Source organism: Rhododendron vialii, chromosome 12a, assembly GCF_030253575.1.
Source record: "Rhododendron vialii isolate Sample 1 chromosome 12a, ASM3025357v1".
Lineage (NCBI taxonomy): Eukaryota > Viridiplantae > Streptophyta > Magnoliopsida > Ericales > Ericaceae > Rhododendron > Rhododendron vialii.
Window position 1 is genome coordinate 5816671 of NC_080568.1, and position 24032 is coordinate 5840702.

Consider the following 24032-nt stretch of genomic DNA (forward strand, 5'->3'; position numbering starts at 1 on the left):
CGAATACTTATTTGCATTATAGGCCCATCGGGCTTGTAAGCCCAATCTTCACACAATTTGTTTGTTTTATCAGCGCAATATCCATTTTTTCGGTAAAGGCCACCAACACAATCTATTACAACCTTCTTTGTCCCAAAAAAAAAAACCTACGACAACCTTAATTGGCACATGTGTGTGTATATATATGCATAGGAGGGTTTCCATGGACACAAGTTTTAACGCAGATGTGTAATAAAATTAAATTTAATGAAAATTAATATGAGAGAGAGATCATATATATATATATATATATATATATATATATATATATATATATATATATATATATATATATATATAGGTTTACATTTTGGACCGTTGGATGATATATATTTTCCACAGTTGGATTGGAAATTCTTTTAGATGCCTTTGAAGTTATCCTTTTAACCAAAATACTTTCTTTCTTTTATTGTCTAATTTCAGATTTTGGAAATAATTTTTTAAGCTTGATTGGCTTGATTTTTATGACAAATCTATAATGACAGATTTGAATCTTGCTTCCCTTTGACTGCCGATTTTTTTGGGTAATGATTTTTAATGCCGATTTTTGGTAATAAATTTGGTAATGGGATAAATTGGATAAATCTTTCTTTTATTGTCTAATTTCAGCTTTTGGAAATAATTTTTTAAGCTTGATTGACTTGATTATAATGACAAATCTATAATGATAGATTTGAATCTTGCTTCCCTTTGACTGCTGATTTTTTTGGGTAATGAGCTTTAATGCCAATTTTTGGTAATAAATTTTGAAAGCTTGATTGGGTAATGGGATAGATTGGCGTTGATTTTTGAAAGCTTGATTGAATATTATTATTTTCAGTAATGAATTTCTGTTTCTATACTACACTTATTTTTTGGTAGTGACATAAGGAAAGCAACATAAGGAAAATCATTTCAAATAATTTCCTTATGCAATAACATGTTCCTATTTTTCCCAAATCATTTCCAAATTAACTACATCAACTAATAACCTCTACCCGAGCATAACCTCTACCAAAAAAGGCTTTTATTTGCTTTTCAGAGTTGTTTTACAGAGGGAAAAGGCATCACTAACCTAGTCAATGCAGTTCTCTCTATCCGTCTTTCGTATTTTTCAGTTCTCTCTCCATAGGTATGGCTCTGCTATGTTCTTCACTTTCTATTTGATCCCCTTTTTGTTTTGTTTTGTTTTCTTTTTTATTTCAATACGTTTTACTAAAAGTATTTTTTTTCACTCACCCCAAAAAAATAATACCCAAAAACTAACTATTTTTTTCACTCACCATAACGGTGTATACTGAAAGTGCCCCATTCAAATTCCCGACGGCTAATTTTTTTTAAAGTGGCAAAAAATCCTACGTTTCCTACCTCTGAAATCCTACGCTCTTCACATTATGTTCCCTACCTCTGCTTTCAAACTACAGCTTGAGGTGAGTTATTTTTCTTTACAATACTGTGCTTTATGCAAACATAATTTTTTCTCCCTTTTTTAGTGATAAGCACCCGAGAATGTAATGTAGGGTGCGCTAGTGCTTAGTTTTAGTTTAACTTAAAGTATTAATTAGTTATTATTAACGTTGTTTGCTTGTAGAATGTTTTAGTTCTGTTTTGTAGATAAATCGCCAAATAGAGGAATTTATGAAGTCTAAGGCATGTCAAGGTGGAAACAACCCGATTGCCAAGTCATTGCCCGAGCAGAAGTTGTTTTGCCCGAGCAGAAGTTGTTTTGGCCAAGGCAGAAGCTGATTTGCCCGAGCAGAACCAGACTTGCCCGAGCAAGAGGAAGGCAGCCAAGGCAGAATTCTGGGCTAAGCCTCTCGGCATCGATGTCAAGTTCTATGTTCCATCGATGCCGAGCCCCTTAGTGGTCTAGCCCCTTAACCACCTCGGCATCGATGGGATGAAATGTTTTACATCGATGCCGAGCCCCTTAGTGAAGCACTCTAAGGCTGTTGCCATCGATGCCGAAGGACTTAAGGGCGAATTTTCAGAGCATCTATGGAATATTCCAGGCGCGGATCTTAAAAGTATAAAAGCTTATGTCACGCCCCGCCCCGCAAACGGCACCCAGAATGGGCCCGAGTCAGCGCGGCCACGTGGCATTCCACACAATAGACCACACCACACTCTACAACCAATCAGAATACAAATTAGCGGAAGACTTCTCACTTAAAATACAACCAAGTCAACGCCCAAAACCTCAACTCTCAAGTTATAATAAATATCCCTCTCTCCAATTAATTACATAACATTTAGGTTAGCTTCTAGACGAATCAGCTACGCAACAATCTAACCAAAGACATCACCCGGCGCTAGTCTTAGCACTCTCCAAAGCGTTGACCAGTAGTGGACCCACTCTAAGCCACCTGCTACCTGGCAGTCCAAAAAGGAAAACCAGAGTGTGTGAGATATAGAAATGCTCAATAAAATGTCACAATACCCAAAAGAATATCAATAAGAATATTCATCACCAACATAACTGCAATACCCATATGAGTACATTAGTTATAACCACCACATCTGCCAAACATAGCAATGTTATCCAATAAACAACCACATAGCAATAACTGAATCAATGACAGCATGAATATAAATCACATAAGCATGCAGTGACACGTCTGCCACATTCCCATGTACCTAAGGCATTGTGTCCCGCAAACCATGCTCCCAACCTCCGTTAATTAGACGGAATGGCATACGACATGGCGTGACTCACTCCACAATCCTTTCGCAGGTACAATCAACATACAACAAGCATGCATACCATTAGCTAAAACAATATATAGCAGGATATACAATTTCGACCACATATATCCATATCAATAGCTAAACCTCGATTAGCATGATATCATTGATATATAATCACCTCCACCACATTATTTACATATCGATAATCATATTGAAAGCTAAAATACCATTAGCAAGATATATACATACCACCATAGCAATATCTTATTGAGAAGAACCATATCAGACACACTCACCTTTCATTCGACTGGAGTATGCCAAACTTACGGTTTCGGCACCTCCTAAAAGACCGGCTCGTTACCTAGCCACAAGTTAACCCATATTAGCATATGAACATCTAGGAATGTTAAACCAAATGCTAGACTAACAAATCATAACATGCCTTCTACACTAGCTAATGGGGCAAACATTACACAAAGTCACCAAAATCTCTAGAGGTGTCTGGGAGTACCCACATACCTGGGAGACCTCACACATCTTTTCCATACTCCAAGGTACTCCAACACACCCAAATATATCAAATATAAAGACCCATAAGTGTACAATCTCAACCAAACAGCCCAACGCAACAAAACTCCCAAAACAAGAATAACAACCACAACCAGCCTGTCTTATTTTGGCCATATCTAATTAAACAACATGAATTCCAGGGCGACACTTAAACCATTGAAAAGTAGACTTCTTCTTCTTTGAATCCATAGGTCATACATCAAAAACAGAGTTCGGGTAACCTAACTACGGCCTTACGATTATAGCTTCAACATAACAGTAAAAACTGGTGCAAAGGCAGAATTTAGGTCAACTTTAGATGCAAATCTGTTATCGCTCGGAAATACCCATGATGCATGGGATGTATCGTTGGAAAGCTCTATGTGTCTAGTTTCTAACAAAACAAACGGTGTGTCATTTCGAGTCCCGAGCTAGGAGTTATGGCCATTATACCAAAGTCCGTCGGTGCTGTCAGATTCTACGCGGGAATAAGTAAAATTGATTGAAAAATCATAACTCTTTCATCTTAAACCCAAAAATATTGAAACCAACACCAAAAGTTGCACCACTACAAGACCTACACTCAGTTAAAATCCCAGGTTCAGAAACGAGAGGAGGTTAACCCAACAATCAAAAGAAAAACCGATTCGCAACCATTTTCGCCCCAGTCAACCAACCCTGCTTTAGAAATTCACCAAAAATTGTATACTTAACCAAATTACTTGATTCCAACGCCAATCTCTTTTTAACTTAAATATGCAGCTCCTGTAAAAGACCCCAAAGCCACCCAAAATGTTCATCATGCCCAGAAAGTTAAAAGAAGACAGCCACGCACAGAATCGCACATCCAGCAAACAGCCAGTATTCAAAAATTCATAACTAATTGTGTGATTATCGGTTTTGCATGATCTTGGTACCAAAATCTTCGTATTGAAACGTAATTTTACAGTTATGAAGACACCAAAAATTGATTCCTAGCAGAAGGGCCCCCAAAAGACAGATTACCAAAACCCACGAATTTGACCCAAAACATGAACTTTGTCAATTTCCTTCCAAAACTCAATCCATAGAGAATCTAACCACACAAATATAAAATTAAACATGGATTACACTTCTAGAGTACAAGAACTTACTTGTCACCGAATTGGATCGTCGAAAACGGACCTCTCCTTCCCCCCTCCCCTTAGCCGAGACCTCCTCCTCCCTTTCTCTCCCCCTCTCTCTCTCTCTATGTCGGCAGAATGAGGAAATATCCTCCTGATGATGGCTATTTAGTCACTTAGGAAAAATCCCATGTGGTCACCTCTCCTCTCAACTTATACTCCAAACCAATAACAATCACCATGCAAATTACACCAAGGTCCTCATAGAATCTAACAAATACGAATTAAGCCCCGAACCTCAAAATTAAATTGAAACTCTAAATATCCCGGGATGGGTGTTACAGCTTATTTCATCATTTTGTAAAAACAAGTAGCATAGATTCAAGTAGTACATTTTCTAGATCTAGATTAGATTTCATTGCAATTCAAATTGTTCTTGAGTGTTCTTCATTTTCAGTTTTAAATATTTCAATTTCTGCCTTTAGTTGTTAGTTTTTGATATTGTTGCTTTAATTAAAGTTGTTTATTTTCTCCCGATCTATCTTAATCTCTAATTTTTTTCTAGTCTTGTTATTTCAATTATGTTAAGTAGATTTTTGCTTGCTCTTTTCTCTCTAGATATGAGTGAATAGTTTCAAGGGTTAGGTCATGGGGTGATTAGCACCTCATGGCTTGGGCGAAAATTGCATTTTGCACCCAATAAAGCTTTAAACTTTGATTTGAAAATTGATGTGGGGTTCGGGTTTGTTTGTCAAATTACCGAGGTGTTAACCTCTTTGATCATGTGTAGGTGGGAGCATCGCCTACCCACCACACACGATGCTTAGAGCTCTGTCGCTCGAGGTATTTGCCAAATGAATTCTAGAGCTAGCTTGGTTCTCAAATCATTTTATCTTCCGATTTGAGAACCTTACTCAAGTATCTTAAATTGTGTAATTGGGTGAAGAGTGTGATTTAGCTCGAGTCTTGAGTGTTAATAATTCCTAGACCTAGCCTATCTTTTCTCTAGTTAATTTATTTTTAATTTAGCCTTTTATTTCCACCGTTTAAAGTAAAACAAAGTTGGCTGTCTAAAAGCCGAAAGCCCTTACTTACATCTACAAATCCGACCAAGCCATATAATTATTCCCTTGGGTACGATCCCGGATTTCCGGTTTATTATGCTTCAATCGACGTGTTAAACCCTACGCTTGGGGTATTATTCCACATTATCATCGGAGTAAGTGAAGCATCTAGCCTATACCATTCTTTTCTTTTGTCTTGATTTCCTTTCATGGCTTTCTGAATGTGTTTTACAGAAAGTTCAAACGGCGAGTGAATCTATTCTTTCTGGGGTGTCTTCACACGTAGAAATAAGAGGAAAATGTTTGAATCTTTTTTTTTTTAAAATAACATAGAAGGAGGAACACAATTATGTCAATCTTTTTTTTTTATTAACGCAGTTACCCATCTTCATTTTTTTGGTGTCCCGTTTGCAGGATGAATAATGCAAATGAAATTAATATGCAAATTGACCCAGTTGAAGAGTAAAATATGCAAATTGAACCACCAAGTGGTAAGACTTTTAAACTGCGCTTTTTACTCTACTAATAATACCAACTTTCTTTTGTTTATATATATAGATGAAGGAAGCGTTCATCGGCATGAGAGTGCTCATGAAGAAGATAAAGAAAAAAATGGTATGCATTTATAGTAATATTGAATTGCAGTTGAGTTTTTTGTGTCCTGTTTACATGATAAATCGTAACAATGAAATGCTACCAGTGAGCCTAGTTGAGATGCATGAGGATGCTCATGCATTTGTTGAAGATCAAAACATGAAAATTGACCCACCAATTGGTAAGACTTCTAATTACAAATATAAATTTGTAAAACTTGACCGTAGTCTAAACTTCACTTTTTAGTATACTAACAATACAGACTTTCTTTTGTTTATATGTAGAGATGAAGGAATAAGCCGCTTGCATGAGAGTGCTCACGAAGTAGATAAAGAAAAAAAATGATATGCACTTAGTGTAATGATGATATGTACCAATCGAGTTTAGTGTGTCCCATTTACATGATAAAACGTGAGAATGATATTAATATGATTCCAGTGATTGAAAGAGTTGAGATGCAAGTAGATGCTCAAGTACCAATGGAAGAACAAAATAGAGAAGCTGGCCCACCAAAGGGTAAGCGAATATATGTGTAAACCTTATAAATTGCGGTTTTCAGTTTGCTAACATAAAGGAGTTTCTTATTTATATAATATAGATGAAACAATAAATGTGTCACATGTGTCTAAAATGGTTGGCTTGCATGACATTGCTCAAGAAGCAAATGAAGAGACAAATGTTGAATTCGACCTACAAAATGGTATGCATGCAGTAGCTTTTATTTTTAAAAATCTTGAAATATACTTAGCCTACTAAAATAATCAAAAGAAATTGCATTGCACATAGGTGAAGTAGTCCAACAACAAGGGGATGCAGAAAGTGTAATTGAAGTGTCAAATGTACATGTGAACTGCACAACTGGTAAGTACTCCTAATTTGTGTTGGAGTTTGACCTTTGTATAGATATCAATTAGTTTATCTTATATACTTTGTTAAATCTTTAATACTCATATAAGTGATATAATGGATGTTCCTTATCCTCATTTTACTAATTTATGTCAAAATAGATATTTATGGAGAGTAAAAGGTCGATTGGTAAGGATGGTAGAAGTGATTAATCCATTTGTACCTTCCATGACAGTCAAATTGATCTTACTTGATTAACAGGTAAACATTTTTTCAAACAAAATCAATGATTATTAAATATGATATTTGAATGTGTGTAATTTTTTTCCAATTATAGGGTCATGCCATGGAGGCCATTGTATGGCCCGAAGAAGTAGCCTACTTTAGAGAACATCTTTACGACAGTTGGGTTTACTTTTTAAAATCAGTGGAGATTATGGAAGCTGATGAAAAGTTTAAATTAGTCCCGTACTGCTACAAAATGTCTTTCATCGATGACACAAGGGTAGAACACTACTTGTTCAAATGTAAGAGACGAAATTGGAGGTAGTGGAGAGGTTTGTTATTCAAAAAATTTGGGGGAATGCCAATATGGAATTTGTGTACTCCAGTTCTGTGGGGGCTTCGGGGGTTTACTTATCATTTGGAATAAGGATTTCTATACAGCTTCTGACATTGTGGTTCAACGATCCTTCATCTTAATGAGTGGTTTGCTTTACAATGAATTCCCGCGTACGATTGGCAATGTGTACGCTCCAAATGAAGAAGCGTCTAGGAGAGTGCTTTGGGAGGAATTATTGGATCTTAAGAATGGTTTTACAGCTCCATGGCGTTTAGGGGGGGATTTTAATGAAATTAGGGTAATCAATGAGAGGGTGGGTTGCTCACGGCTGGAAAGGAGCATGAGAGAATTTTTAGAATTTTGTAATAATATGGAGTTGATTGATATCCCTATGCTTGGTAGGAAGTTCACCTGGATTAATTTTCAGAATCTTGCTATCCATAGTCGACTGGACAGATTTCTTTTGTCGCAACAATGGCTCGATAAGTATAATATACTACAATGGGGTCTCCCAAGACCAATCTCAGATCACTGCCCAGTCACGATTATGGATGATAACAGGGATTGGGCCCTAAACCGTTTAAATTTATGGACATTTGGCTTGCTAACCCTAAATGCATGAATTTGGCCAAAGAAACATGGAATGGAGTTCAGGAGGTAGGGTGAGCTGGCTTTATTCTAGTTCAAAAATTGAGGGCTATCAAAGAGAGGCTGAAAGTTTAGAATAAGGAAGAATTTGGGGATGTTAATTCGGCTTTACAGGATAGTGAGGCCAAACTACATCAGCTTGACATCATTACTGAAGGTAGACCACCTGATTCGGAGGAAAAGGCTTTGAGATGTAAAACAAAGGCTGAATATTGGAGGCTTTATAAGCTTTCAAAATCATTATGGAGACAGAAATCACAGGTTAAATGGCTCAAATTGGGGGATAAGAATACAAGGTTTTTTCAGATTACAGCCAATAATAGGTTCAAGAGGAATATGGTTGGCTCAATCAAAGTTAATGGTAGTATAGTGGAGGACCCTAACCAAATCAAGGAAGCTGTAGTTATCCACATTCGGAGTAGCTTCACGGAGGAAAGAAAAGTTAGACCTACCTTGGGGGGGGGGGGGCATTTTCAGCGACAACTGCTTAGGGAAGCATCATTGCATTTGGAAAGAGTGTTTGATGAAAGGGAGATTGTGACTGCTCTAAAAGGGTGCAACAGTTTAAAGGCTCCAGGTTCGGATGGTTTCAACTTCTCGTTCATCAAGAAGGGATAGGAGTTCATGAAGGATCTAATACTCCAATTCTTCTCGGAATTTCATCGGAATGGAAAGCTTACGAAAGGTATTAATTCCACCTTTGTTGCTTTAATTCCTAAGGTAGATTGTCCTACTTCTTTTAAGGATTTTAGGCCCATTAGCATGGTGGGGAGCATTTACAAAATTTTATCCAAAGTGTTAGCTAATAGGCTTAAAGATCATCTTCCTTCTATCATTGGTGAAGCCCAAGCTGCTTTTGTTGGGGGAAAACAGATATTGGATGGTGTCTTAATTGCCAATGAAGCTATTCATAGTTAGAAACATTCTTCACAAGGTGGTTTAATTCTGAAATTGGATTTTGAGAAAGCTTATGATTGTGTTAACTGGGGTTTTCTATTGGATATGCTTAAGAAGGTAGGCTTTGAGGTCAGGTGGTGTAGATGGATTAAAGAATGTTGCTCCACGGTGTCCATGTCTGTTCTGATAAATGGGGCAGCCACACAAGAGATCCAAACTCAAAAAGGACTAAGGCAAGGGGATCCCTTATCCCCATTTTTGTTCAACATAGTGGCTGAAGCTCTTAATATTATGTTGGAACGAGCTAGAGCGAAAAGTATCATTAAAGGTGTTAAGTTGGGGAATAATGGAGTGACTGTCTCTCATCTCCAGTTCACCGATGATACAATTCTTTTTTGCAAAAATGATTTGGAGGAAATGGGAAACATCAAGCGAATCCTTAGGTGTTTTCAATTAATGTCCTGTCTGAGGATTAACTACTCCAAGAGCTCTCTTTGTGGGGTAAAAGTCCAACAGCAAGATATTCAAGCTCTTGCTCAGGTGATGGGGTGCAAAGTGGAGTCTCTACCCATGAAATACCTAGGGCTTCCATTAGGTGCTAATCCGAGGAAAGTGAAAACGTGGGAACCAGTTCTTGAAAGAACTCAAAAGAGGCTTTGTGTATGGAGATCGAGAACCATTTCTACCGGGGGTAGGCTTACTTTGATCAATCACAACTCTAGCACCCCGTCGATATATTTTATGTCCCTTTTCAAAATGCCCGTGGTAGTTGCCAAATCGCTACAGAAATTACAAAGGGAATTTTTTTGGGGTGATACTCCGGATAAGAAGAAAATGCACATGGTTAATTGGGAAAGGATCACTATGACGAAGGAAAATGGGGGCCTTGGGATCAAGAGATTGTTATAACAGAATTTGGCCTTGCTTGCTAAGTGGTGGTGGCGGTTTGGCAGCAACAAAAACTCACTATGGGTTAAGGTCATTAAAGGAAAATACAATTTGGACCGGAGGAGCTGGCTCCCGTATTCGATTGGCTAAGGGTCGATGTCTAATGTATGGAGGGATATTTGTGCTATTGGCAATGCAGATTCGGTACTTGGATTCTCTATTCAAGAGGGGTTCAAGGTGAAGGTGAACTTCGGTCGAGATACTCTATTTTGGGAGCATGCGTGGTTGGGTCCTACAGCGCTCAAAGATGAATACCCCAGGTTGTATAGGCGTTCAATTCAACAGGAGGAGGTCTTGTGCAACTATTGTGGAGTAGGGGCTGGTGGTGGTTGGAATTTGATGTTTAGTGGCCACTACAAGAAAAATTCAATTGGGTGACGAATGAAAATCGTCATAAATTGCATGTTTTCGTCACAAATAATATAGGTGACGAAAAATAAATTTGTCGACTAAAGATTGTCGAGGATTCCTACCTGGTGACGAAATCTATTTTTCGTCACTTATAGTGCCTTTTGATGATAAAATATTTCGTCACCAAAAAGTTAATAATTGGTGATGAAATTTTTTTCCTCACTTATTGTGCTTTTGGCGACGAATTTTTTTGTCATCAATTATTCCTTTTGTTGACGAAAAAATTCGTCACCGATGGGTTACATCGGTTCACCAATATAAGAAATCGGTGACGAAATTTTTCGTTGCAAAAGATGTTTTCATATGCGAAAAGAAATCCTTCTTTCTTTCTCCTGCTGGGTTTCGAACCCGAGTCCCTTAAGTTTTTCGCGCAAGCTCCAGCCAACTGTACTACATACAGTTTTTAGTAATTATTTGAAATATCTAATTTATAACACATATGTTTAACGTGAAAATATATTTCAAACATAATTTTGAAACTTTAAACATTAAAATTAGCAATTTTGATAAACATGAAAGTTGTAGGCAATTGAGTTATTGTTCAAACCCAATTTGAATTATCTCAATCGAAGATTTTAGTAAAGAGTTATGTCCGAAATATATTTAGTGACAAAGCGCAATTCATAAATTTCGTCATGAAAGGTACCCATTTGACGACGAAATATATTTTTCGTCGCAGAAAGCGTTAAAATGGTGACGAAATTATTTTTCGTCACCAAAGTTAAGCTTTTGGTGACGAAAAAAATATTTCGTCACAAAATTGCTCTCATTTTGGCGACGAAATATATTTTTTTGTCACCAAATGATAATCTTTGGCGACAAAAAATAATTTCGTCACATTTTTTAAGCTTTTGGCGACGAAAAATGTATTTTGTTGCCAAATGGGTACCTTTGGTGACGAAAATATTTTTTTCATCGCTAAACATGTATAATTGGTGACTAAATTATTTTGTCACCAAAGTTGTTAAAACTGTGACGAATTTATTTTTTTGTCGCCAAATATACTCATTTAGTGACGAAATTTAATTTCGTTGCCACTTTTTCGTCACCAATTTTCATTTTTCTTGTAGTGGGCATACTAAGGGCTCGGGAATCACAGCAACTCGAGGTTTTGAAACAAAGATTGGATGGAGTGATGCTAGATCCCTCAAAGCATGATCTGTTACAGTGGATTTGGACAGCCGAAAAAGTCTTCTCGGTAAAATCAGTTTATAGACAATGTGAAACCCAGACTCAGTCACGGAATGCTTTACTTGGTTCGTTGTGGAAGAATTTGAGTCCCCTCAAAGTGGAAATTTTCTCCTGGATGGCCATCCAAAATAGAGTTGCTAGAAGGTCGGTTCTTTTCGAAAGGAATTTAATTTCTGATCTTCATTTGGCAAAGTGTCCTCTGTGTGATTTGCATGTGGAAACACCTCAACATGTGCTCCTGCACTGTCGATTTTCGTGGGTGGTATGGTCTGAAATTTTGGCTTGGTGGAACATTCAGTGGGTATGCCCTTCTTCTATAGCAAAGTTAGCTCTATGGTGGTTTAGGAACAGGTTTCGAAACTTGGAGAAATATATCTGGGAAGCATGTTTCTTTGCTACACTTTGGTCCATCTGGCTGATAAGGAACGGGTTTATTTTCAATGGGGCAACACAACAGGCTTCAGAGGTGGCGGATTTAGTTAAAACAAGAGTAGCTATGTGGATGAAGGCTAAGTTCGACATCAAGATCTACACTGTGGAGGACTTCAAAGGATATTTAAATGGGATTCGAAAAGTGAAGGTGTAGATTGCTGTATTATCCAATCTCGGTTGGATATTTTCTTTGCATTAATGTTTTGCTTCCTCCTCGATGTACCCTTTCGAGATTAATATAAATTTCCTTTTGCCGAGCAAAAAAAAATAAAATCCCTTTTCATTGGTATTTCAGTATAAGATTACGAGACATTCACCATTTCACCAACAAGTATGAGCAATTGTTCGGTACGTTCCTAGATGTTGTCCACTAATTTTTGACTTGATCAGTATATATATTACAAAGATTTTTTTATATCTCTTTTTATATATTATGCAGATGTGGTTGGATTAGTTGTTAACGTCACAGAATGTCGAATTGCTGAAAAATAAAATTCTATGGTTAGAGATGTGATGTTACTTGACCGAAGGTATGGTGACTTATTTTTCCATAACATATATTCATACGATTTGAAGTTAATCTTTGTTTTGTATTTAAAAATAGTATGACGTTTGTAATCTAATAATTTAAATATTTTATCTTCTAGGTCCGTACCTTACCACTTGCATGAAAAGCAAACTGTATGTAAATCACCCATTTCGTACTGACGGCATTCCTAAATGGTAAGTTGAGAAAAATGGAAAATTGTCTATAGATCGAGATGAATATTATTTATTCGTTTAATTGTTCTAAACAAATTACGTGCTAATCTAGGTTCTGTGATAACAAAGATGAACAAAGGTTGGTAGCATGGAATCGCGCATGTGGATTCTCAATTCCACAAGCGCTAATAATATCAAATGCTAAGAGAGTTCAAATAAAACAATCTATGTCCATGCCCAATGTAAGATTTTTTCATACTTGAAAAATGGTTAATATTTTCTTCCCATTATATATTTACAGTTGGAATTTCTAAATTTTTTTCCATAGGTGCAACATTATCACATAGTTGGCCGCATTGAGAAAATATATGAAGAACACCTATGGATTTATAAATGCAAGGCGTGCTTTAAGGAGGTTGAAAATCAGTACGGTTGATTTGTCTGTAGTCAATGCAGAGAAGAAGATGTGGAAACAACTGCCAGGTTTTTTTAAAATAACAGTATTTCAACTCAGTCATGCATTTTATGGGTTTTTTTTTGAAGTCAACTTATATCTACAATTTATTTGTAATACATTTTAGGTATAATGCAAAAAATGGTTGTGAAAGACTCCACTAGCTCAATGGAGCTCTTGGTGAAGGACACGAAGGCGGAATTTATCTTGCGATGTGTACCATCCGATTTGAAGAAGTTAATGTTAAAAGTAAAGGTGAGATAAAAAAAATTAATGTGATGTCCTATCTATAAAATATAGCAATACCTTATAATATACTCCCTCCGTCCCACTTTGTTATGTCCTTATTCCTTTTTGGGATGTCCCAAAATGATATGCTTGTTTCAAAACTTTCCATTTTTGGATGTCCGTATTACCATTTTACCCCTCATTTCCTTTTACATTTAAAAAGGTTTAGAATTTCAAATTTTAAATCTAAGGCGCCATTCTCCCCCATAAGAAAAGTACATTGTACTTTGAGCTTAATTAATGCATGCTGATCAGTTCTAATACAACCACGGAATGGAATCAACATGGATATCATGACAGGATATGAAATAAATTTGGCTCCAATTTTAATATTCTATCAAAGGGCTAAAATGGTAAAATTGATAAAAAGTCAATGTAATAATGATGTTTTCTTAAATTACGAGAAAGTCAAAGTAGGCAAAATAAATTGGGACGGAGGGAGTAGATGTTTTGTTCGGAAAATGGAGTGCAGATACTCAAATTAAGAATATCTTTCTCAATTTTATGGACGGGCATATGTGTTTATTAATCTAGCCCCACAACCTATGTACCATGAATATTGTGCCTTTGTGGTAACCTTCGTGTTAAAAGTTGATTGGTCAGAAGACTGTTTGCACATTTCCAAAGGTACTAAGTTATCATTCTCCTTCCATTGTCACACCTCGATTCTACATAAACTATTTTACAAATTGTGATAAATCTAATAATTCTCGATATTCTTTATGCAGCATTGTCGAGGACTGGCAAAGAACCAATGAGATCATCGTGAAAACATCGTTGTTAAAGCATTGTGGAATGATCCAATAACATTTTAGTCAATTTAACTTTATTGGATTTTTAGTAAGCATGTTGCGTGATTTATGAATTTTCAACAAATTTTACCTATGCTTTGCTTATTTTATTTTAAGCATTTATGATATCATTATTTTCTAAGACTGGGATCAAGAAGCCTTGAAGCACAAAAGGATCAATAGTCTACAAGATTTTTAGTCTTCACATGTTTCTATGTTTTCATTTTAGAAGTCTTATCAAAGCAGACATTTTCGTTAATGTGTATCACTTTTTAGTTTCATCGTTGTTTTGGATGGTATTTTTTGATTTGATCAAGTTTTAAGCGTTCAAGTTTGTTCTATGCATTTTTAGCTTAGATTTGATAAATGGTTCAATTAAAAATTGCTCAAAACAATTACTTCCCAATCATATTTTTTGCTAATTTCGCGCGAGCATCCTCAAAATCACATTTTGTACATATTGAACGATTCGGATCATAAAAATTTGATCGAAAATTATGAGATTCAGATTTGAGGTATTTTTTTAGGTGTTTAATTGATTGTCCGCTGAACCGCGCTATATATATATATATATACAGTCCACTTCTTATAAGGGCGCCCTTACTGTATTACGGTAAGAGCTTCCCCTTTTCTCCCCTTTCCCGACCAAATTTCGATGATCCGAACCGCTCAATGTATTCAGAACGTGATTTTAAAGGTATCCGCTAGAAATCAACAAAAAAAATGACCGGGAAGGGCTTGATTTGAGCATTTTTTATTTGAACCGTTCGATAAAATACAAACAAAAACTGCTCGGATCAAGCCCTTTCCGGTCTTTTTTTTGTTGATTTCTCGCGGGTACCCTTAAAATCACATTCTGAACACATTGAGCGGCTCAGATCATCGCAAATTGGTCGAAAAAGGGACGTCCTTACCGTAATACGGTAAGGGGGCCCTTATAAAAAGTTTTGTGTGTATATATATATATAGAGTTAGGTTCCGGTGAAGGATCCCTTATTTTATTAAAATGCGGGACTCCCCTTCCCGATCGAATTTCGATGATCCGAGCCGCTCAAAGGGATCAGAACGTGATTTTAAGGGTCCTCGTGAGAAATCAGAAAAAAAAAAGACCGGGAAGGGCTTCATCCGAGCAGTTTTCATTGAACGGTTCAAAAACAATTGCTCAGATGACGCCCTTCCCGGTCATTTTTTTGCTGATTTCTCGCGGCGACCCTTAAAATTACGTTCTGCACACATTGAACGGTTCGGATTTTCAAAATTTGATCGGAAAATGAAAGTCCCTCATTTTAACAAAATGAGGGATCCCTCACTTGAAAATTCCTATATATATATATATATATATATATATATATATATATATATATATATATATATATATATATATATATATACACACAGTCAGTCTCAAATGAGGGAGTCCTTATTTTAGTTAAAATGCGGACCTCGTCATTTCTCCCATTTTCCGATCAAATTTCGATGATCCGAGCCGCTCAATGTGTTCAGAACGTGATTTGAAGGGTACTCGCGAGAAATCGGCAAAAAAAATGATCGGGAAGGCTTCATCCGAGCAGTTTTTGTTTGAACCGTTCGATAAAAAACAAACAAAAACTGCTCGGATGAAGCCCTTTCTGGTCATTTTTTTTGCTGATTTCTCGCTGGTACCCTTAAAATCACGTTCTGAACACATTGAGCGGCTCGGATCATCGAAATTCAATGGGAAAGGGAGGTCCGCATTTTATTAAAATGAGGTGGTCCTTACGGGAGACGGACTGTATATATATAGAGAGAGAGGAGGGGACGGTTGTTTACTATCGGATCTCTTCAACTCTGTCGGTGCCTACTTTAGAAATTCAATTGCTATATGTATTTGAAAAATTCCCAAAATACCCCCAAATTTTGATCTCAATATTTAATAGACACCTAAACTTTGTTAAACTTCAATAAAACTCCTAGACTATTGAGCCGTTATTAATTAGTTTATACTCATGTCGTCTAAATCCGTCAAATTGGCTCCATTAAATAATGACTTGGACTAACGGCACCATGAAATCAAACATGAGGCCCATTTCTTCTCCTCCCAATTGTTGAATAAAGTCCAAGAAAAAAGAAGAAAGAATAAAGCCAATAACCCATCTCTCCTCCATTATTGAATTGCTACCAAAACCCATTAATTCCTTCAGGGTACAATCCCTATTTCTTGATTTCCACTTCATAATCCACACCAGAAACGAAAGCAGAGAAGACCTATTGCTATACTATAGAGTATAGATACTTGAAATGAGACCTTTGGTTTCCCTCGCTTATAACGTCATTAATATGAGAATAAATTCTTTACACCGTCGGTGTAAATATTTGTTTCTTCCAAATCAACTGCATTGTGCCACGTCGTCATATTTCATTAATTGGGATCACTGTTTTGAAACGTGTCGCAATGCAATTGATTTGGAGAAAACAAATGTTTACACTGGCAGTTGTTACCAAAAATTCTTGTGTTCTTTCCAATCGACGGAGAATCGACGGGAAATCGTATTGTAAAGCTTGCTGGAATGTGGATGTGAAAAGTGGAGTTTGGTTCCTTGCCGTATTTCAGGACTTCTTTGGAAACAAACAATGAAGTGGATGAAGTATGGAAGAAGATTAACAAAATGGACTTTATTAACCCTCAAAGTAGAAGAACAATCAATCGAGAAGATTGAGTGAACAATTACAAGTTAATTCTACTCCTAGAAAAGAAAAGATAAAGGCCTGATTGGCGTTGTTTGTGTGTCCTTACAATGAAGCCTAAAAAGGCTATTTATAGAAAAACAAAGATGTGCAGGAAATAACTTCCAAACTTCCCACTACTCTTTATTCTTTTCTTTGCTTCCACTTGTCCAAATAACTTCCCACTTTCCTTCAAATGTGTAGGAGCATGACAAGTGTCATTTTAACTTCCAAATGTGTAAGAACAAGCCAAGTGTCTTTTTAACCTCCAAGTAAATAGAGATACGCCAAGTGTCCTGCACATGTTATTTAAAATACAAATACAAATACCAATTCTAATAATAATAAAATAGGTTGCATTTCCATAATCGCCACCCTTCGGTCGATTATCGACGGGCGGTGAATATATGGTCCAAACAATGCCCCCCTTATTCATTTGGGTGAAGTGCTAACGTAACCCAAGTGAATAATGAACTAGTACGTTTTAAATCACCCCTCTGTCTATATCGACGGGTATTTACTCTATACGGTGTAAACATTTGCCCCCCAACTCTCGAAGCGTTTTTAGATAAATTTTACACCAATCTTTTTACTTTTTGGCTGAACAAAGCCTTCAAGGCTGAATTCTGCCGTCGAAAACCAAGTTTGACTTTTAAGAGGCAATATTCCCTCTGTCGATAATGATGGGATAATATTGCTTCCGTCGATTAGTTTGCTTCACCTATATATCCTACTGATTACTGAAGGAAAACAGGAAATATGGTCTAAGCATATCATAGACATACTATTAGGCATCAACTTCCTTAGCCTTGTCCATTATCGACGTAAGAGCGTTCCCATCGACGGTAACAAAAACCATGGGTAACTGGGTCTAATTATAGAATTTAATAGCACGTGGATTGAATACATTTACTCAACGAAGCCTATATGCATGCCAATTGATGAGAATCTGCTTTTATAATATCCATGCATGAACCCATAGTGGATCATTTTGTACATCGACTATTTATGGTCTAAATTAAAAACTCTAGTCGAATTATCCTCATAACTTGACTTGCTTTGAGTTTCACACTTTCGAGCCACATTGGCTCTTCGAAAGATGAGTTTGCCCCTCATGCAAACTCGATATCAAAAGAGGATTATTTCTCATTTCAATCATACTTACTAAAATCTGGATGAAGATGTAGATGCCAACAAGACCTTTCAAAATTTTCCAATCTCTAATGATAAACCATGGCCTCTTTTAAAACAGTACAATCATAAACTAGAAGGCCTTTTAAGATCATGAGTAGCGCCCAAAATCATAATCCCTACTTTTGTTTTCTGGCATTCTTTTGAGTATTCTGCCTTTCCAAACAAAGCCATGAGGGCCTTTAAAAGATAACCGTCTACATCTTGCCGTGTACGTAATTGATTAAGAACCTTTTTTTGTGTACAGATTTAAGGCCAAACATCCACATACCACACATGGCCTATTTTTTGGACGAATAATTTAAACTTCAATGCAATGCTTAAAATTCGACTCATTCCCATTGGACCTCTGTCGATTCCAAAATTTTCCAACCCAGAATGGTCCAATAAATGGCCAATGCATGGCCGACGTAACCCTTTTGTTTTTTATTCATATTAACAACAGATAGAAGGCAATCGATAGAACAGCTGAGGTTGGGGAGGATTCTCTGTCGATTCATTTTTAATCGGAGAAGATATCCGTATGGGATAGGCCGTAATGGTCTTATCCTTCTTCCAAGCATTGAACAGGCCAACAAATGGCTTTCTTTGCCCATAAATTGTTCAAGCCTTGCAAGACTTTTCTGTTGAATTATATTCAACTCCCGTCGAGTTTCAACACCAAAGCCATTTACATTGCGTAATTTGGCTTGAGTTTGCCCCCCATGCAAATTCCATATCAAAAGAGGGCTATTTCTCATTTCATAATTGGCCACATGTGTTCTGATTTTCTTGTAAAATCTGGACCGAAAAATTTATTGAGTAGCCATTGGCTTATCTTTGGCCAAATATAAGAGCGAGCCATTTTCATTATTGGCTTCTGTTTCTCCTCCACATCCTTAAACAATATGGACGTGTGTATAAATATAAGCCATTATTATTTTGTTTTATCGGAAAACGAACTGTTCAAAAGATGAACTTGAAGAATTTTTTGCCTCATTCAAAGGCAAAACTTTTCAGAACCACAGTTATGGCTTTCTATATTTTAATGTTCATGGCTATAAAGCCCACAGGTTGCTTGAATTAATGTTCAACCTTTATAAACGACAAATCTTAGCAAGAGGCAAAGACAACATTGATCACGCTTTCAATTAAATAGTCACAGTGTCTGTCGAAATTTTTCAATGCACGACGGTAAACAGTTTTGGTTCTTTTCTGATGTAAACCACTGAGAATTAGCCAACGAATGGCTTTTCTTTGCATGAATAAATTGTCAAGCCTTGTGAGGCTTTTATTAATATTTGATCTTGCTTTTTCCAGAAATCAACCATATATGCAAACAGAATTAAGAATTGGCCATTATTTAATCAAGCCATTATCCATTTCTGTTGGCTCTTTTCCTTTTTCCAGAGCGATCCCAAAATTGGCCAACACATGGCCGTTATTCCGTTTTCGCAAATTACTCAAGCCTTATGTGCAAGGCTTTCATTTTCACATCGATCTCCACCATTACTTCAGATTTAGTAATGACACAGACAAAACTGTAGCCAAATTGGCCACTTATATTTGCCAAAAATTGTAGAAAAGCAATGAACATTATCTATACCTTTTAACCAAAATTGGGCATGTTTCAACCAAAACCAATACGGATACCAATATAGATGGCTTCTAAAAAATCCATACCTCTTCCGAATATTGTTGATCAATAATTGAACAAATAATTTTGGGGTTCTTGTGGTTGATGTGTAGTGTGCCATAAGAGGCACATATTGACTTTGATTAGTACCAAATCCATGCGGTACTTTGAAACCAATGGGAATGGTTTCATTTTGGTCATTACCACATTGACTTCCAACCCCATTACTTCCACTAGTATTTGGAAGTGGTTGATAAAAATCCGTTGGCCTTGTTGGGCTAGGCCTAGGTTCAAAAATTGGATTTTCAAATACTTGAGAAAAATGTACCTTAGTAACATGATTTGGACATCCACTGCTTTGTCCAAGGTTAACGTTTACGTTAATTGGTACTTCCATTATTGGCTGATTTCGAGCCATTGCAACTTTAAACATAGCCATCAATGTTTTGGCTATTTCACTCTCTGGATCATTTAAAACCCTCGCAAATCGTTGAATCAAGTCAGACGATTCAATCTTTGAGCCATTTGGTGCCATTGCTCACTTCCAAATTAGTAATGAGCCCTCCTTCTAGCGCCAAAATTGTTACCAAAAATTCTTGTGTTCTTTCCAATCGACGGAGAATCGATGGGAAATCGTATTGTAAAGCTTGCTGGAATGTGGATGTGAAAAGTGGAGTTTGGTTCCTTGCCGTATTTCAGGACTTCTTTGGAAACAAACAATGAAGTGGATGAAGTATGGAAGAAGATTAACAAAATGGACTTTATTAACCCTCAAAGTAGAAGAACAATCAATCGAGAAGATTGAGTGAACAATTACAAGTTAATTCTACTCCTAGAAAAGAAAAGATAAAGGCCTGATTGGCGTTGTTTGTGTGTCCTTACAATGAAGCCTAAAAAGGCTATTTATAGAAAAACAAAGATGTGCAGGAAATAACTTCCAAACTTCCCACTACTCTTTATTCTTTTCTTTGCTTCCACTTGTCCAAATAACTTCCCACTTCCCTTCAAATGTGTAGGAGCATGACAAGTGTCATTTTAACTTCCAAATGTGTAAGAACAAGCCAAGTGTCTTTTTAACCTCCAAGTAAATAGAGATACGCCAAGTGTCCTGCACATGTTATTTAAAATACAAATACAAATACCAATTCTAATAATAATAAAATAGGTTGCATTTCCATAATCGCCACCCTTCGGTCGATTATCGACGGGCGGTGAATATATGGTCCAAACAGCAGTGTAAAGAATTTATTCTCCATTAATATCCACCACAAAGTTTGAGAGTTGGGGAGAAGAGGAGACCCAATTTGGGGAAATTAATTCAAGTTATATAAATCAAACCATAGCCCAAATTTTGAAAAAATTTAATAACAAAACTCCAATAAAAATGGGCAATTTATTGGTATCCCACCCATTAAGCCACATAGTGTAGATCCACATTCCACCGTACAAACGTGATTACAACTACCTCATAACAACGTTAAAGTCTAAACCCTAATTTCATCTCTCCCTTCGTTAGGGGATCCGGGGTGCTGTAGTGCACCTCCGTATAGTGCATATGTAGGACAACACATAATCGTCGATCTCATTAATCAATGATCTACATTTAAAAATCAATTGTGACCGATAATAAATGATTTTTATCTGTTATAATTAAAAATCATATCTCATTTATTCATTGTCAAGATCGATAACCTGTGTGCGTCCTACAGGGTAATTATTAAACTGATGCCAACCGACAAAGCCATACCAGTTTACCCCCACGTTCAAAACAAACTGGCCTACGTTAAAATCTATAATCCTCTCCCTAGCTTCCACCGCATATTCAACTAGAATTTTCCTTACTCAAAGGTTAGTCCTCTCCATTTTAATAATTACCTTGCTTACAACCGAATTGCATTCCCTTTCTTAATGTTTTTTATACTATCTTTTTCTATTGACTTTTATTTTAGAATTACGTACTTGCGATCATTTTCTTTTTGGAAGTATTTTTTTCCAAGATTTTGATTCAATTAGTAAGTCGCTGCATTCAATCAAGCCAAGATTGGCCCGCCAAATACAAGCTCGGCTCCTTTCGATACAAGTATTTGGAGAACCAATTACCAATTGCTTAAAGATTGATAATCATTTTAGAATTACCTACTTGCAATCATCTTTTTTTTTTTTTTTTTTGTACTATTTTTTTCAAGATTTTGATTCAAACAAGTTGCTGCGTTCAATCGAGCATAACTCCAAACCACACAACTTTCCAATTTGCTATGGGAGTTATTTTCTTAGTCTCTTAGCAATTACCAACGTTGGTACAAACAAGTAGTTTTTTCACAAGGGTTCTCCATCATTTGCCTAGTCAGCAATTGCCTAGGTTAAGTTGCTGTGTGGAATTACATTTCTAATCTTATAAAAAACAAAAAACAAAAAAAAAATACTAGTTATTTTTGCTATCTTCCCTTAAAATATTAGTTATTTCTTCTCTTGTCCTTTTTTATTTTATTTTTAATTATCACAAATCCTTTGGCCTTGCTAAAATAAAAACTGTCCAAATCGAAACCAATAGAGAGAGACATCTACAGAGAAAAGAGAGAGTGCGTTTGAGGATTTGAGTTGCAAACCTACGGCCTATTTGTCGGACATATAAGGTTTTGGATAGATAAAAAAGAAGGATGAATAGAAGTCGATGTGTTATAGAGAGGATTAGCTAAGGAAGGGGATTAACATATATTTAATTTGTTTGAGTAGTAGTTAATATGGGTGAATAAGAGTGAATTATGTATAAAATTACTCGGTTGCTCTCATTAAATATTTACATTTGGAATACCAAAAAGGCTTGAGGGACAATTAGATCTTTCTCCTCGTCCGGATAAGCATATCCTAGGATGGAATTAGCTAAGGCCCCTGGCTTATTTTTGCATAACGGCGAGGATTTCTTCGGGTTTGGGGGAGTGGTCGGCGTGGCTCCCGCCGTGGCCGTTGTTGGACGTCTCGGCACTTGCCTAACAGCAAAGTGTAACGTCGCGGCAGTTTGGCGTGGTGGGATCCGAGATGCAACTCCGATTGGGGTGGCCAGTGGGGCTTGGTGGTTTTTGGTGTTGGCTTTTCGGCAGTGGTGGTTCTCTGTTTGTTCGGTGGGCGACAGCGTAAAGCTTAGCATTAGGTTTTGAGTTTTCTTTAATTAAACTGGGCTTTATTGTTCAATTTGGGCTTTTTAGGCCTTTTGGATGTTTGAGATGTATTTGGTTTTAATCTGGGCACTTTAGGCTCTAAGGTGTTGTATTGAACTTTGTCCCTTTGCTGTATTTTTCAATATTTTGTTGGAATCCCTCCCGCTTTCCCCAATAAAATGTTGGGAAAATTTCTGGCCGGTCCCATTTTTTGTCTGCTATCCTATCCAGACCATTTTTTGTAGTGCTATCCCATCTATACCCTTTTTAAAGATGTTCTTACTATTTTGCCCTTGTAACTATTTACACCTTCAGATTTCACACTTTTTTTTTAAAATTCACACTTCTTTTCAAAATTCACACTCTTAGAATCCAACAAACACGAAGAAGCATGAGAGCAGGAAAGGGCAGGAGAAGAATCATTGTTTGCTTTCCTACAGTTCCTCGCCTGAACTAGAAGCAAAATCATTAATGGAGAGGTGGTTTTGATTTTAACTATAAACTGCATTGATTAGCAAAAAGCAACAATTCAGATTCAAGAAGATCAAAGATCAAAAATAAAAATAAAAATAAATAAAAAATCAGATTCAAGTATGAACAGCCATCATTTCGGAAATAAAAAAATAGTATCAGCAGCCGTACGATGTTATCAAAATCTGTCTTTTTTTATCTCTATTTTTTTTTTAGGTCGTGTGCCTGCGTTTAGAAACATTTGGAAGATCTAGATGCTTTTACCCAATGTTAATGGGTTCGTAAGTGTTTTTTCTTTTGCTAACTCATGGTATTTGAGCCAGTTTAAGAGCACTACGGCCCATTCGTCGGGGGACAAATCCTACCGTACGTCCTCTAGCGAACTTTGTTGGTTCTTTGTTTTTACCCCAAAATTGGTGGCTTCTATTAAATTATCTTATCCATGTGGGACCAAACGAGAAAGTGCATCATTATCCGTTAAAATAGTACAAAAATGCCACCAGGATATAGACCAAATATTTAAAAATATGTAATTGTCACACTCTATTCTGAGTTCATGATCTTTCTTTCATCTTTGTGTTCCGGAGCATGATATAGAAAAAGTGGAGAGCAGATAACAATCATTTACCTTATCAAATTAAAAAATCATCCATTCAAAAGACAAAAATACCACTAGAATAGGATAAATTATCCTCAGTATATAGCATTACT

General features: G+C 36.5%; 1 protein-coding gene and 1 long non-coding RNA gene across 2 annotated transcripts in view; both read right to left on the reverse strand.

Annotated features, from left to right (window-relative positions):
• The window catches only part of LOC131310257 (uncharacterized), a 235973-nt gene that overhangs the window by 32693 nt on the left and 179248 nt on the right, over positions 1–24032 (reverse strand). The gene's annotated exons all lie outside the window — the stretch shown is intronic.
• On the reverse strand, positions 2148–4500 carry LOC131310273 (uncharacterized). Its single transcript, XR_009195162.1, has 2 exons — positions 4389–4500; positions 2148–3067 (listed from the first exon to the last, which is right to left on the reverse strand). It is a non-coding gene; the product is annotated as an uncharacterized LOC131310273 (long non-coding RNA).